We start from the raw sequence: 15605 nt of genomic DNA on the forward strand, positions 1-15605 counted from the left end.
GAACCGAAATTTCGGGTATAACCGAACTCCCACCCCGAGGCGTGGGCACACCTTTTTTCTACTCGACCGGGATAGATGGGCCAGCGGAGTCGACGATGGCCCGTTAGAGAAACGGTTATACCAGGCCGGCTGGCGGGGAGGGAGGCGGGCCGTGGTGAAGAGGGCTATGGAGGCGGGGCGGGCCCGCACGTAGGAGAAACAGATGGGCTACGAGGCGTCTCAGCGGCCCACTAGGGCTTCACCTGAGCACGCGCTGTTGTGCAAGACCGGGACGTGGCAGCCGCACACCGTAACATATTCGGCATAGCCGGCGCGGAGGAGGTCAGGCCGATACTCTTTTTGTTTCTTAATGTCATACGTCATATTTAGGGGCATATATAATAAGTTAAACATTGTTGATTTTGACAGATTGATTGGGCACTGTTTTGGGGTAGTGGTCTCACCGAACCGAGTATTTTGCTAATTTGACCGAAGAATTACACACTTTAGAGCAGTCTGTCTCAACTCTCAAGTAGCCCAAAACAACGGTTTAAGCCGGTATGACAGGATTCCTTCGTGCAAGCCACATGTCATTCCTCATTGGTTATGACCAAACGTGTACTCGCAAGTCAAGTTATTGTACCAAATTGCTCCATTTTGCAACTTGTTGTATTAAATGCAATACAAGTTCTTGTACATCCAACGTTATTACCCTCAATAATATACTTTTCTCATTTATATAAATCGACCCGTGGCTGCACATGCACGTTTACTAGTGTGTGTTAAAAATTCGTGATATGCTATGGACAGAACGATGGGCATAAGGGCATTCTCAACAGCAAAGGGGAAGTACCGGTACTTAACTTTCTTCTCTTTCCTACTCCTTTTTCTCTCTCTTCAATCAATTATTTATCAAAATAAAATTTTCAGTTTGGACCCACATGACATACTCATTTTTTCATTAAACTATCTTCTCATATTCTTGGTCCTTGTGCCAAGATTGTTACTTCTGCAGCATACCATCTCTTCACTTTTTTTTTCCACCTCAGCCAAAAAGTAAGAAAGAGACTCTAAACAACTGCTTGATACCCATTATTGGAGATGCCCTAACACATCATTTTTGGGACCTTAAGACAGCTGATCATCTGACGATGAACATAACAGGCAATTTTGGGGACCTTAAGACAGCTGAGAATCCTGCCTACTCCAGTATATATTGTAATAACGAAAAGAGTAATGATTCTTATGAAGGAAACGGAGATTTAATCAAACTATCGGGGTTGAAGTGAAGTGTTCTTCGTTTCTGCCTGATACACAATAACAATAACAATAAACCATGGAACACCGCAGACAATAATATAGAAGCTAGAGTACTACGGAGTAGAATAATAAGTGGACGCTGACGTCCAAGTTTCAGTTTTCAAACAGCAGTAGAATGTTGAGGAATGCGACAGTAGAGTTCGTAATGAAAACTGAACAGTCTAGTGGACTGAAGTGCCATGGAGTTCGCTTTCTTCCGTGGAGTTCACATAACAGCCGCCATTGGTTAGATTACAAAAAAAGGGGAATTATCATCGAGCTCTTAGGTGTGGCTATCAATTTTCCTGATCCTGACGTAAGATCAGGCGTAGCACCCTAAGAACATCTTCCCTGCTGTTAACCTCATAGATAGATACTTCAGCTATCATTTTTGGATCGAGACCAGTACCGTCTTCCTCCATTTCCTTGCAATGAAGGGAGAACCTTGACAGCGTTGACCAGTTTTTTGCCAACTCCCACAGATTTGGAGGCACAGGAACACTAACTTCACTGTTCATCAATTGACACATCAGCTCTAGAATCGGGTTGATACGTGTGGGCTCACACAACATCATTACCATCTGAGCCAAACCTTTCCTTTGTGATCTCATTCTGCGATCCTTCAGGTTGAGATTCGCATTGTAGTCCACCAGAGTATGGTAGGCGTTCTCGATGATAGGCTTGCCAATACGTAGATGGTCTCTATGTTGTTATGAATAAATCAATTCAGCATGATGCGTTTCAAATTCAAATGAACATATGTATTTATCATTTTATCTCTCACACCAGAGCATTTCAATATCACTTCACTTTACTGAATATATAATTTAAGAAATTTAGGCAGTAAAACAAAATTTATAGTATCTCTTCAATTGTCTAAACACGGCATTTCAATTAGTCTCTTTTTAATTAGAGCACCACATCAAGCCATTGTCCAAAACTCTTTTACCCTTTAATTTAGAATAAATTACTCCCTCCGATCCATATTAGTTGTCGAAATATTACATGTATCTAGACTTTTTTAAGCATAGATAAATCCATATTTGGGCAAATTTGAGACAATTAATATGGATCGGAGGGAGTAGAAGATTTAAACCATGCAACCTAAACAAAAGCCAATATCTGTATATACTTTCTTAGGTCCTAACTTAAATAGAAAGAAAAGTTACCCTATGGAAAAATACATGACAAACCAAATTAATGCAGCAAACTAATTAATGCACCCTTCCCAAGTTAGTATATTATACTAGGTTTAAAGTACTATTACCTTTCGTCTCCCTTCAGCATCTTAAGGTACGATGATGTCAAACCAAGAGATTGTCTTTGAACACCATCCGGTATATTTACATCGTCGAAAAACATTCACACACCGTCGCCCCTACGAAGTCCGGTTAGATAACCATTTTTCTCGTTGATCAGGAGCGACAGAGTCGGAAGCCCTGGATGGGTAAGATTGACGCGATGCCATCCTGGAGTCTCCGATGTGATCGGCAAATTGTGATAGCGATTATTCGGCGCACGGTCCAAGTCACTAGCATGCATCCAATCTATCACTGCTCTGTAGCTGCCCAAAGATAAATCTGTGACATTGATATCACGGGATGGCACACCCTGCACATTATCAATAAATAGTCATTAATATTAGAAAAATACTCTCTTCATTATCAATGCATGTGCCATTTAGAAGCAAAATATGGCAAAGAGACAAGATGACACTTGGCTCCCTCTTCATATTCTCATGTAATTAATTGCAAATGCATTCAATCCCTACCCAGCCCCACCTCACTTATGTGGAGTACTAGAATGATAAAATTATTTGTCTAGAAAAAGTTATAACGTACAGTAATGATTAAATAGGCTTTGTAAGTGTAAATGTACAAGTATTTAGAGAAAATTTAAATACTCCTACTAGATGTATACTCCATATAACTAGAAACAAACAAACTGGAGTCCATCTCTTTGACTCGCCGTCCTCACCAGAAGGTGCCCCAGCTCCCAGCACCTCTCTCTGCCCTGCAGCTCATCTATGCATTCTTGCCCTACCAAATGCTTCCTCCCATTATAATTTTTTGTCGTGGTTTTAGTACAAATTTGTAAAGTAATGAGAAAAGCTCATCTACGCATTCTTGTCGTGGTTTTAATACAACACAAGAATTTAGTATCGGAGGTAGCAGTAATGATGGAAGAGAGGAGGCTGTCCACAAACGCATCAAAATTTGTGGTTTCTTGATACAATTAGTGACAAGTGTGGTTTTTTGTTACAAAATTTACAAGTAAATTTCAGAAAACTACCACTCTTAAGGTTAGCGTTTCACGGAGCAACCGCTTCAATGGTTAGCAATAGAAAACTATTGCTCTAAGCGTAATTGTTTTCACATAACCCAAATCTCTCCGTTTAGAGCATTTGATTGTGAATCCAACGGGACGGACCCACATGTAAGGGCAATTTTTGGCCAACCCTTTTTTCACTTTCTTATTTTTCTCTCCTATGCTCTCCTCCCCTTCCTGTTCTCAGCACGTATGGTCCGCCCATATTAAGTGAGAGAAGTGTTTTCTATCGCTAGTATGAGAAATGTTTTAATTTGGTACAAAAATGAAGTGCTTTGTGGGAGAAAACTAAGAATAATGCATTCTAAACCCCTCCTACCAAACAATCTAAACCCCTCCTACCAAACAAACATTTGAGATTTGTAATTTTTTTTAATTTAGAGTGAATAATTCCTTAGAAAACAACTCCAAAACTCTATTACCCAAAAAAAAATGCCTTATTTTTCTCAGCCCGTATGGTCCGCCCGCGGGTCCTGCCAGCACCGTCGACGCGCCGCCCGCCAGCACCGCCTGCCTATACTGCCGCCGCACCAGCCGCGTGCGCCCGCCTGCCCGCGCCGCCGCGAGCCCGGTCGTCGTCGTCGCCCGCATGCACATGCCCATTGCCACCTGTCCCGCGTTGCCGGCTCGCCCGCCGCGAGCCAGGAAGTTGGCGAAGAGGCCATCGACCCACGGTTCTCGACGCGGCTGCCTAGGGGGCGGGTGAGGAGGCTATTGGGGCCCCCGATTTCCGTCAGCGGCAGAGCAATAAGGGGAGGCAGGTCGCATCCCTCGTTGGTGGCAGAGGCGGCTCCCTAGCTCTTACCTCAACTCCACAGGCATGCGTGATTAGGGGCTGCAGGGGCAGTGGCGAACCTTTTACCCGGAGTGGAGCAGAAGGGGATTAAAGGGGCAAATCAAGAAGCCGGACCTAGGCGGAGCTTGGAGTTTTCTATTCAACAAAGCTACTCAATTTAGTAGACGAGACGGCATTTATATGTTACCTGCAGAGGATCCGGCGGCAGCGGGGCCATGGTGCTCGCTGTCGGGCGCTTGGAAGCAGGAGGGGCGTCGGCTAGGGCACTGTGAAGAAACTGGAGAAGACTGGATGTGGACGAGGATGGCCTGTGGTGGAGGTTCTTTTTGTCTTTTTACTCACCTTACTTTTAACCCACAAACAGATTGGAGGGGAGCGAGGTGATCGACGCATACTGTAGCCTTATTTCTTTTTGGCTGTTGTTTTGTTGATACCATCATTCCCTACACCGCAGTACTACTATTGTTTAAAATACAACTACTACCGTTTAAAACAACACCCAACAATCTATACACATTTTGCATTTATTGAAAAACCTTGTTTTTTTTTCTTTTTCTATCGACAGTATACGCCGCGAACATAAAAAAGAACTGAGGGTCATAAAACCACGTTTGATTTACATGAAGGCGTTCTTTCTGCATCTCAGCATTTTTCAGCAAAACAAAACATTGTATTTACACAACTGATTTTTTTTTAGAAAACGGGCACTTTATTGAACTGATCGTCGTACTAGGATAATATTACCTTAGAATTCAAGAACCAGGGTCGTTGCTTCAAATCGCTAGAATTAGCAAAAACGGGCCAGACCAAATCGTGAAATCACCAAAATTATCAAAGAGAAATCCTTTTGCGCCCCAACCGCGGCCCTTGTTGTCTGGGGCATGTGTCTGCCTTTGTCAACAACCAACATATGCACAACAAGATTCATAGAGACAAAAATAAATTCGAAAAACCAGAGTAAATTTCAGAAAAACAGAGTTTTTGGGGTAGTTGTTTCGCTGAACCATAACTAATGCAAAACCGTTCACAGAACCACACATTTTGTTGGAGGACTTTTAATTTAATTATTTAATAGATATAAAAAAATAGTCAAACGTTAAATGAGACACATGTACAATAAAACACGGATGCAATCATCAACATCGCCGTGAGTTATTTTCTAGCCGTTTTAACAGGAGAAGACAAGACCGTGAAAGGACGAAACCCATGACGTACTCACACTCCACCTTTTAATTACTCGTGATTTATTTGCATTTCTCATTTCTTTCTTTCACCATCGTTTTGGTGAAACTGGTGTTCAATTACTCTGTACTGTCTCATACTACTACCAATGAAAAGCACTGTTGTTGCATTTTCGTTTAAACAAACACAATTTGTAATATCGTCATTCTTTCTCTACGTAAACCATGGTATTGTGGATACTTCGAACGTATTAACATGAGTAAATTTCACAAAACCACACTTCTTGAGGTTAGGGTTTTATCGGACCACAATTATCACTAATAGTCTCACAGAACCACAGTTTTGAGGCAGTCTGTCTCACTGAACCCAAATCAGGTAGATTATGTCGTTTAATGGTTTTTCTGACAGGTGGGCCCCACCTGTCACATGCCACCTCAGGCGGGACAACCCGTTTCGTTACCATATCAGCTCCCGGACCCGACCCGAGATGGCGATTTAGGCAGAGAAATAACCCTTAACGGGTCCGGAAGCGTTGACGTGGCAACGAAACGGGTCTGACTTGTCATATGACAAGTGGGTCTCACCTGTCAAAAAATAACATCAAACGGCCTAATCTACCCGATTTGGGTTCTATGAGACAGCTTGCCCCAAAAACTGTGGTTCCGTGAGACTATTAGTGATAATTGTGGCCGATGAAATCCTAGCCCAAAAAGTATGGTTTTTGAAATTTACTCTATTAACATGGAGCATATACTTCGTACTTGGTGCAATTAATGAAACTAGGAATGCGCTTTAAGCCGTACACTACGTAAGGGGGGGGGGGTCCAATTTGACGCAAGGATGTGCGTCTGTGATTTAAATCTCAAATTAATTAGGGGACTCGTTAATTAATTTGTGCGCCTAGTATTGTTTAAGCATGTGACTTTACATCATCCTATACTAGTCTACACTGTAAATTATGCAAAATGGGATTCAGAGGTATTTGCGTACGTATTGCAGAGTTCCGGATTGAGTCATTGCCGGAGAGAATTATGGGGGCTGGGGGCACGTTGTGGGCTTTCGTCTTGTTTTTCTTTTCTTTTTTCACTTTCTTCCTTTGGCAAGGGGCGTCTCTGGCTCTCTGCCTATCTGCCGCTGCTCGCGGCTGCTACCCCGTTCTCGACGCCCGTCTTGCCGTGGCCTGCTGCTTGCTCCGCCGTTTCCCCGGTGATTTAGCCGGTGTTGGGCGCGCGTCCGGCGTGTTCTTCGGCGGATCCCTTCGTTCGGTCCTACGCTGCCGTCAAGTCTTCATCTGCTCCAATCGCTGGTGTGTTTCTTCTCCTTTTTCCCTTCGCATTTTCTTAGATTATTCCGCTTTGCCGCCTTCGTATGCGCCTGGGATCGCATCTTGTTGTTTGTTGATGTTGCTGTTGTTGTGCGTGTGCTGTCTGATGTGATTTGGGGCTTGTTGGGTTCTTCACTTCTGCAGTCTGTTCTTGGTGTTGCAGGTTCTGGTTGTTTCCAACTTTCCATCCGCGTTCGTTTTTGCTCGGGGTGGTTACAGGATCTATGAAAGAATTACTTACTTTTGCTATGCGGAGCGGGAGGAGGTGTTTGACGGAATTCTGCTATGAGGAGTAGGGCAGGAAGCTGCCGCCGTGGACGTCGCCGAGGGGGCCTCGCGCCCAAGAGCCAAATGTGGTGTTCCGACGAGGTGGAGCCCCCGCACCCCGCCGTGAGAGCGGGCGGCTCTAGGAGCCAAGTCACGCCGCCCCTAACCGCTGGCTTCTGCTGTTCCCCCTTCCTACCGCGTGACCCCGCCAGCTAGCATCGGCGGGTGCTCTCCCGCGTGATGTCGCCGGTGGGTGTTTCAGGCCGCTGAGGGCGCCGCTGGCTGTGGTGGATTCACCATATGTGAGGGCGAAGCAGGCGCAGTTAACGCAGTTCACTTCCATCTATAATTACACGGTATGTATTCTTCTTCCTCCACGCACCCCATTGTTTCCCCCATTTTCGTTTGTCTTTGTTTCTTGTTTCGCCCAAAAATTCAAATTAGTTGTGGTGTTTGCAGAAGGTCCAGTTTAGAAAGGTTCTGCGGCTAAACGTCCATCCCGGAGTGGGAAATTTTATCATACATGCTTTCCCTAATTAGTTGCAGCGGTGTATGTAATAACCATTTTTTAATGCCCAAATAGTTAGGTCAGATGTGGTTGTAGGTTGGGAATCTTATGTATTATTAGCTGTTCATTTTAGTTCATGATGAGGCTGAGTAGGTTCAGTGCCGAATTTTCATGCTGCGATTTAGAATAATATACGAGATGGAGTACAAGGGTAGAACTGGAAATACCTAGGCTTTTGCCAGACAAAGTGAAATTTGGGGGGAACATTTGTTTTTCTGACTTTTTGATAGCTTGCTTTCTTCAGGTGTTCATGTTTGATGCATTTCCTGGCCCACGAAATAGATATCTTGTTTCTTTACTCGATCCTTTCTATGGTATAATTCTTCTTTCATATATGTTTCTGAAAAATTAATAATATGCACAGTTGTACATTATCGGGTTCAAGTTAGACTTATTTGTTCAATCGATGTGCTTAAGAGAAATTTATGTTTTCTGCAGATAGAAGGGCAGGCTGATGAAATAGCTGCTGATGATACTTGCAGTTTGATTTTTCGCACCACAACGCACCTGTAGTCTAGGAATTAAGTTGAGGATGAAATAGACTGAAAGGGTGATAAGTGACTCTAGCAGCAGGTCCCAGGTAAATAGTTGAAGACAAATATTGGTACCTTAAACAATAAGTTACACAAGAAATATAATACCAGAAAGTTATGTTCAAATTTCTGTTTAAGAGTTGTTTATTCTGATTGAAATGGGCTGCAAGATTGCAAGCTACCTATTATGTATATTAGACTGCAAGCTACCTATCAACCATCATGTACATTGAACTATAGGATTTGCGGTTCACCTTCAGCCATCCTCTATGACGGGCACCTGTCTGCTACTTTTTGTCTAACCTTTAGACTGGTTTAACCTTCTTTCTCATGTCAGCTTTGTTAGTGCTCACTAGACGGGAAACACCCAACCATTTCGTATTGAAACAAGTATTAATGTACATAATTCTACTTGTTTATATGTATGAATTTCATATGTATAAAACCACTTGTTCTCTTCTCTGTGTACCCAATTGGTAATTTGGGAGTTCTCTTCTCACTAGACGATGATACAAGTTTTAATGTAAGTTATCCCATAGTAGCTAGCGGTAGAATTTTCCAATTTTGTATTACAATAGTTAACCACCTCTGATTTACATGTTATCTTATCTTTAGTGATGTTGTATGAGTCCCTGAGTGGTCCTGCAAAATAATTTGCAGTTCAGCTTTCACCACTTCTCTGCTTTATTACTCTCTTCTACATTTACTATGCATTCTACTCCCTCCGTTCCTTAAAGAATGGTATATTATATGTCATGAAATCACAAATATCATGAAGTACTTTTGATAACGAATCTAACGATACTAATTTTATGTCATATAAAACACATCTTGGTATAGTAATTTGTGATCAAAACCTTGTCTTAATGAAAGCTAATATGCCATTTTTTAAGAAACGGAGAGAGTACTTAAGATCTTTTTTAATTACCCGTGATAAAGTTTACGTTCGTTTCTGCGGAAGGTTTCATATAGTTATTGGCTAGAATATTACATGTGACCCATTGGCCATTCAGTTGCGAACTCCAACTGAGTGGTGGTCATTATGTCGTCTGTTCACCTTTTCAGAATTCCAATTTTACCTATAAATGCCTTTGGTAACTCCTATCTTATCAACAATTTCTAACAGCTTTCTTGTCTGAATTTTTGATCTTTCCTTGCCGGCATGAACTGGTTTGCTTTGCTTGGAGTTCTCCTGTACTAAAGATTCAAGAAAGCAAAACCAAAGGCGCAGACTACACAAAGATTATGCACCAACATTTAATTACAGAAGGATCAGGATCTTAGCTGCCAGTTCATGGGGAAAACATGTATTTAGATCTCCCTAATGGGTATTATATCTCTCTCTCTATTGAAAATTAGGTATTTATCTTAGCATTGTTACTGAATCTATCTCCATGCTTGAGAGAGTGCACTTGAAAGGGCCAGTTGGCATCCAACTCTTGGTCATCTACCCTCTCCCGTTGTTTCATCTGTTGAAAACCGTAACAAAAACTTGGAGACATATGCTTTACCAGGATTATGAAGGAACCCAACTTCATGTAAGGAACATTGCTGGGATAATCTAGATTATATAATTTACATTCCCTCCAAAGATTCATCGTTAGCTTGGTTCTTTTACTGTGTATGATTTAGTTTTTCAAACCAATGCAGAGAAGTATTTTAAGTATTGGAGGTGTATTATTTCTCCCGGTCGCTATGCATATCGTTTTGACATTCCGGTATGATTTATTTTTGGGACAGTTGCTAGGATTACTTGATTGTAAAAGCAATAGTTGGTTCTGACTTTTGATCTAGAATTTTAGAACTAACCATATCTAGAGTGCTAATGTTTAGATTTTGTGCGTGGAACTTTATTTTTGTATTTAATTTGCGGCCATGCAGATGACCATGTAATTACCAAATATATTGTTTGTGTTTCTGTTTTTTGTCAATCATGCATAAATGTCATCAAGCTTCTTGCTGCTCAGTTTGTTTAGCTCCTTTGCGAAAGAAAAAAGTTTGTTTAGCTAGAGCAGTACTTGCATTCCACACTTTTAACGTCTTGACTCTACCTTTTCAAACCTGGGAATAACATGAGCATGGCTGAAAACGAGGCAAAGCATATTATTTTTGGCTGCGATGTGATAGAACTGCCACAAATGAGAAGAAGACGAAAAGATTCGAATTGCAGGATGATGAAACACAGTGGTGGAAGTTCCATGGGCATGTGTATTTAACGCCAAAAAATCCTCGAAAAGTTACGGAAAATTATGTATAGATACGATGATAACAAGGCAGGCAATGCAAAAAAGATGTAATCAGCAGTGCTGCAACACGCGTGAAGTTACAGTTTATACTATACATACACTAAGCAAAATCTGAGAAAGAAATCACTGTGAATCCAGTTACGCAGAAGTGTTGACGGCGCGGCGACGCGCGCCTTTCCGTATAGTTATTAGTGACATTTCGGCATACGTAGCTTGCATGCGGCATGCAAGCGTAGTTATGGTTATGGCGGGCTCACCTTTTTTCTAGTGTCAATGACAGTTTGGTCGGGACATTCCAATCGTGTCTCATACTCCAGGTTGTACCAGTAAGTATTAATTAACGACTGTCTGCATGCATGGCAGCAGTGGACCCAGCAGTGAATTAATTAACCACTCTTACCAGAATTCGAATTATTCAAGGATCTTGACACGGTAAGATAATCCTCTAACAAAGAAAAGGAAAAAGGCGTCATGGTTCGGCAATTCCTCCACCGCACCTGCCTCGGAAGGGGTATCTTCCAACCGTGTTTAGCAACACGTTACACACTTACACGTGGACGTCTGAACTTCTTTGTCTTTTTCCTTTTGGCCGATATGGGCGTACCCTGTTTTGCTGGGTTTTCTTCCGGTTCTTGTGGGGCGATGGACCGGTGGTCTCATTTTGGAACCCTCGTCTCCTGTTTTGCTGGGTTTTCTTCCGGTTCTTGTGGGGCGATGGACCGGTGGTCTCATTTTGAAACCCTCTGCCGCAAGTTGTCGGCTGCAGGGCAGGGTGCTTCTAATCTTCTTGCCCTTCTCGATACCTTTTATTCGGACTCATACAACTGCATTGCGCATTAAGTGAATAAGTGTACAACATTGTTAATTGCGCATTAAGTGAAAAAGAGTACATCACATTGGAGAGTTGTGGCTGCTTTTCCAGAAACTTTGGTTGATTTGGATTAGAGCTAGTTTTGGAATTCTTACCTTACATCACATTATAGAGTTGTGGCTTGTGAGTTTCATAAAAGTTTTGAGTTGTAATGCATCATTATGTGCATGTTTTGTGCTAGCATAGCTTGCCCCACATATGTTGACTACTCCCTCCGTCCCATATTAAGTGACTTAAATTTGCCCAAATATGGATGTATGTATGTTTAAAAAACGTCTAGATACATGTAATAGAAAGTCACTTAATATGGGACGGAATATTGGATGCATGCTAGCTAGGTGTAGTGTGCAGAACATCAAAGAAAAAGGGACACAAACTGTATCTGCATTACAAAATTATGATCCAGGAAACTCATTCCTGCATATGGACTTCGTTGTTATTGGCTTTCTTTCCTGTTGTATGTACATGTTTCTTTTTGTATCATGCAGCTTGGCTTCGGTTCAAACTAGATGTGGGCAGTGTGAGCTGTTGCGGCAGTGGACAGTTGAAACAAGATATTAGACAGTTCAAACTAGATATTGGACAGCTCAATTTGAGATCATGTTAGCGGATGTTCAATCCAAACTGTAAAAAAAGATCACACTCTTTCTCTCAATTTAGGTTTTTAGGTCAATGCAATTTTTTTAGTATAGGAATTTCTGTAACCCTTCCTCTCAATTTAGTTTTTTTTTTCTCGAACATGCCTCTCAATTTAGGTTTTAGAAGAAGCTTTGTTTTATCCTTTCATTTTTTCATAGTTCTGCCTGAAATTAATGAAAGTGGTACTCCTCTATGTGTATTATAAGTGAAAATAAATTCAGTTTTTATGTTACTGAGATTTGCAGCTAGAAACATTAGTTAATTTGGAACCTGTTGCATTTTTTGCCTTTTCATTTTGAATTGAGGAATGACAGCACTGTAGCTTTTGGGGGAGCTCTGGAGTCTGGAAGGTGTTAACAAACATATCATTGTGTTCCCTCCTTATCAATCAAACTGTGATCGTTTTTTACCTGTAAACCGCAGGTCACAAGGGGAAGCAAAGGACTGGAAGAGCTCGAGTGAGCAACAGGTTAGGAAGAAGCCTGACGCACTCTTGTGTATTTCAATTTGTAGACGATGATACAAGTTATGTAGTCCTTCGGTATTTGCCTTACTTTCCATTCCTGCAAGCCAGCACCTGCTTCCTTGTTCATGAATGCACTTTTTTTAGGGATTCAAGAAAGAAGCCTATTTTAGGCTAGCAGTTATTTCATTTGAACATGCCGCACATGTTGTTCTATAAAAATTAATAATCAGTACAGAGTATTTGCTGAAAAGAAACTTCAGTAATTGAAAACACTATTCCATATTATTTGGTGGTTGGATGTTGGGTGTTTTGGATTCTGATTGTGATGGTGTGGGGTTTCGCAGGGGCTGGGGACCCACACGGTGATCCTGCTGATGCCGAGCGGGAAGAACTAGCGCATGATGGTGTTCAGCGAGGACCTCTTCTTCATCTACCTGCTCCTGCCCATCATTTTCAATGCAGGGTATGTGGTTTTTCTCCCAAGTAATATGGAATAGTGTTGTCGTGTTTTTCATATGTGATAACTCGGAATATTTCTTGTGGAAAGTAACTCTGAGATAATCAATGAACAGCACGATAACTTGCTAATTTTATGGTAGTTCAATGGAGCTCATGTCATCACTTTTTTTTTGCTCGAAATCGATCGAGAAATTTACTAATTAATAAGATGGTGGAAATTCTCTGATGTATAAATTCAGTTCTCTAATCATCGGAAGTGACAAAAAATTAGAGTAACAAGGAAGGGATACACTGATACTACATGATTCGCCAATTAGATTTCTGAAATTTTGTTTTGAGTAACCAAGTGTTGCATGACGCATAATTCCTCTGTTTCCCTTTTCTCTAATCCAGGTTCCAAGTGAAGAAGAAACAATTCTTCTGAAACTTCATGACTATTACATTTTTTGTTCTAGTTGGGACCTTGATCTCTTTCAGTATAATATCCCTTGGTAGGTTTCTTCCTCTTTAAATTTTACTGAGCATGTTGCTCTGTGCTCATCACATGTCTCACTGGCACAATCTATCGCAAGTGCTATGTGAATAATATAGGTGCCCTTGAGCTTGTAGACTTCCTAGGTGAGTTCTCTGACCTGAAGTATAATTGTATGAACATTTTGATAGCCTAAGTACAAGCATTTCCATTGCCAGTTTGTGGTTCTTGCTTTTGACTCTTTTTTATGTGTAAATTTTTCAGCACTTGGGGCAATATTCTCTGCTATGGACTCTGTATGCATCTTCTTGTACAGTTTGGTTTTTGGTGAATGTGTTATCAAAGATGCAACATGAACTGTGTTGTTCAATGCAAACACTTCAGCTGTGTTGTTCAATGCAATCCAGAACTTTGACCTTGCAAATTTCAGTAGCTTCAAATTCTTAGAACTTGTTGGCAGTTTCCTCTACCTGTTCGGCACCAGCACCTTTCTTGGAGTAGCCGTAACTTCTGTCATGTTCCCACATTTCGCTTTGTCAAGTTTTATTTTTCTTACTGAAGTGTGTTTTAACTGCAGACTGGACTTCTCAGTGCTTATATCATCAAGAAACTATACTTTGGCAGGCAGGTTTGTACATAATAGATCTAATTTCACTGTTACGACTTGCCTCTAATTTTGCAGTGTTTCCAGGCACTCGACTGATCATGAAGTTTCTGTTGTGATGCTTATGGCTTATTTATGTTACATGCTGGCTCAATTAAGCACCCCAACACTATCAAATCATATTGATACAATGATATCACATGATTCAGCACTTTCAGCTAGCTCTAATGGATATGTATTCCGTCGCAGAGAATATGAGCATAATTTTTTTTCAGTAGTTTGGTATTATCGATCTTTCTTTTCCTTACAAGACATGAGGATGACATATCCCGTCGCGAAGCATGGACAGCATACTAGTATTAATAAAGTATTTGTTCTAATTCTTGTTGTAACAAAACAAATATGCCAACCTTTATAAACGAGGGAGTATAATTTACTCCATTGTGAATTAGGCTAACTTGGGCTAGTGGTCGAAGCGATTTGGAGAGAAGAGGCTAACTTGGGCTAATTTAGGCCGGACGAGACACGCGCGGCCCACTTATTGAGTGGCCGGCCCACCAGCTCTACTGCGATGCCCATCGTTGGTTCGATGAGTGATGAGTCATGTAGCGTATGTGCAGCCGTGTTTTTTTTTTCCTGAACTTTACGTGCTGGCTTGCTTGAGCAACGACTTCTGGTTCCACGTACGACTTCACGCAAAACCTTGAAACCCGATCGATATCCCTCTGACTTGAACTATACTCCTCACTGATAGTACGTACTACGTAGCAAAAGATATCATCGACGGTTATCACAGGATAACAAAAGATATACGGAGTGTGTGTGTCTCTCTCTCTATATATTAAACATTTCAAACTTAAATATTACAAGCCATGGACCGCACGTAATAACTCGAATCACTAAATCTTACATGAATATCACATCCTTCACTAAATAATTCGAATTATTAAATCTACCACTCCAAGTGCCTCCTCGGCACTATTTATATTAGTATCTGCGAGCAAATCTCCAGCCGCCCTGCTAACCGATCAATGATAGGGCTGATGGCTATCATATCTATCCCACTCCATCAATAGTTTACTAATCAGTGGCCATTTAGGCACATAATTTGTCACCGCCTCCGTCAAATGTGATTCCTCCGTGTGCCCCCGCAGAATGTAAGCATTGCGTACAGGGTGGAATCTCAAAGACTCCGGTATCATTAAAAGAATCTTCAGCACAGCTAATTTAGCCTCTGACACGGGTACTGTTGCTGGGTTGTAGGAGCTTAGGACCCGGACCACATCTAGCAAAGATGCTTTACCAAGTGGGACATTCACCAACAAATTTTGCGGTTTAACCGTAAACCTTCCGTTCGCGTCGCGTGGTGCGTCCGTCAGCTCTGTGTATGTTTCGCTGAACGGCAGAGGGTTAAAAGGCTCTACAAACATGGCATCATAGCCTTTCATTCGTAAATGCGAGGAAGTAGAGATCGTCGTCGCAGAACCATACCGTGGTTGAATCGTCTCCCTCGCCGAACAAGGTGGGTTTGATCCACCTTTCCGGCGGGGTATCTCTTTTATGTTCCGGTGC

General features: G+C 41.7%; 3 long non-coding RNA genes and 1 pseudogene across 3 annotated transcripts; 3 read left to right on the forward strand and 1 right to left on the reverse strand.

The window, feature by feature from the left end:
* Positions 1-1329: 1329 nt before the first annotated feature.
* LOC112268856 lies at positions 1330-4693 on the reverse strand. Its single transcript, XR_002960342.1, has 3 exons — positions 4590-4693; positions 2546-2889; positions 1330-1980 (listed from the first exon to the last, which is right to left on the reverse strand). It is a non-coding gene; the product is annotated as an uncharacterized LOC112268856 (long non-coding RNA).
* Positions 4694-6640: 1947 nt separating this feature from the next.
* LOC104584775 lies at positions 6641-8413 on the forward strand. The gene is made up of 3 exons (XR_732730.3): positions 6641-6890; positions 7072-7531; positions 8182-8413. It is a non-coding gene; the product is annotated as an uncharacterized LOC104584775 (long non-coding RNA).
* Positions 8414-9097: 684 nt separating this feature from the next.
* Positions 9098-10242, forward strand: LOC112272303. Its single transcript, XR_002965925.1, has 2 exons — positions 9098-9814; positions 9927-10242. It is a non-coding gene; the product is annotated as an uncharacterized LOC112272303 (long non-coding RNA).
* Positions 10243-12899: 2657 nt separating this feature from the next.
* LOC112268702 lies at positions 12900-15473 on the forward strand (annotated as a pseudogene).
* The last annotated feature ends 132 nt before the right edge of the window (positions 15474-15605 follow it).

This window comes from Brachypodium distachyon, chromosome 4 (assembly GCF_000005505.3).
Source record: "Brachypodium distachyon strain Bd21 chromosome 4, Brachypodium_distachyon_v3.0, whole genome shotgun sequence".
Lineage (NCBI taxonomy): Eukaryota > Viridiplantae > Streptophyta > Magnoliopsida > Poales > Poaceae > Brachypodium > Brachypodium distachyon.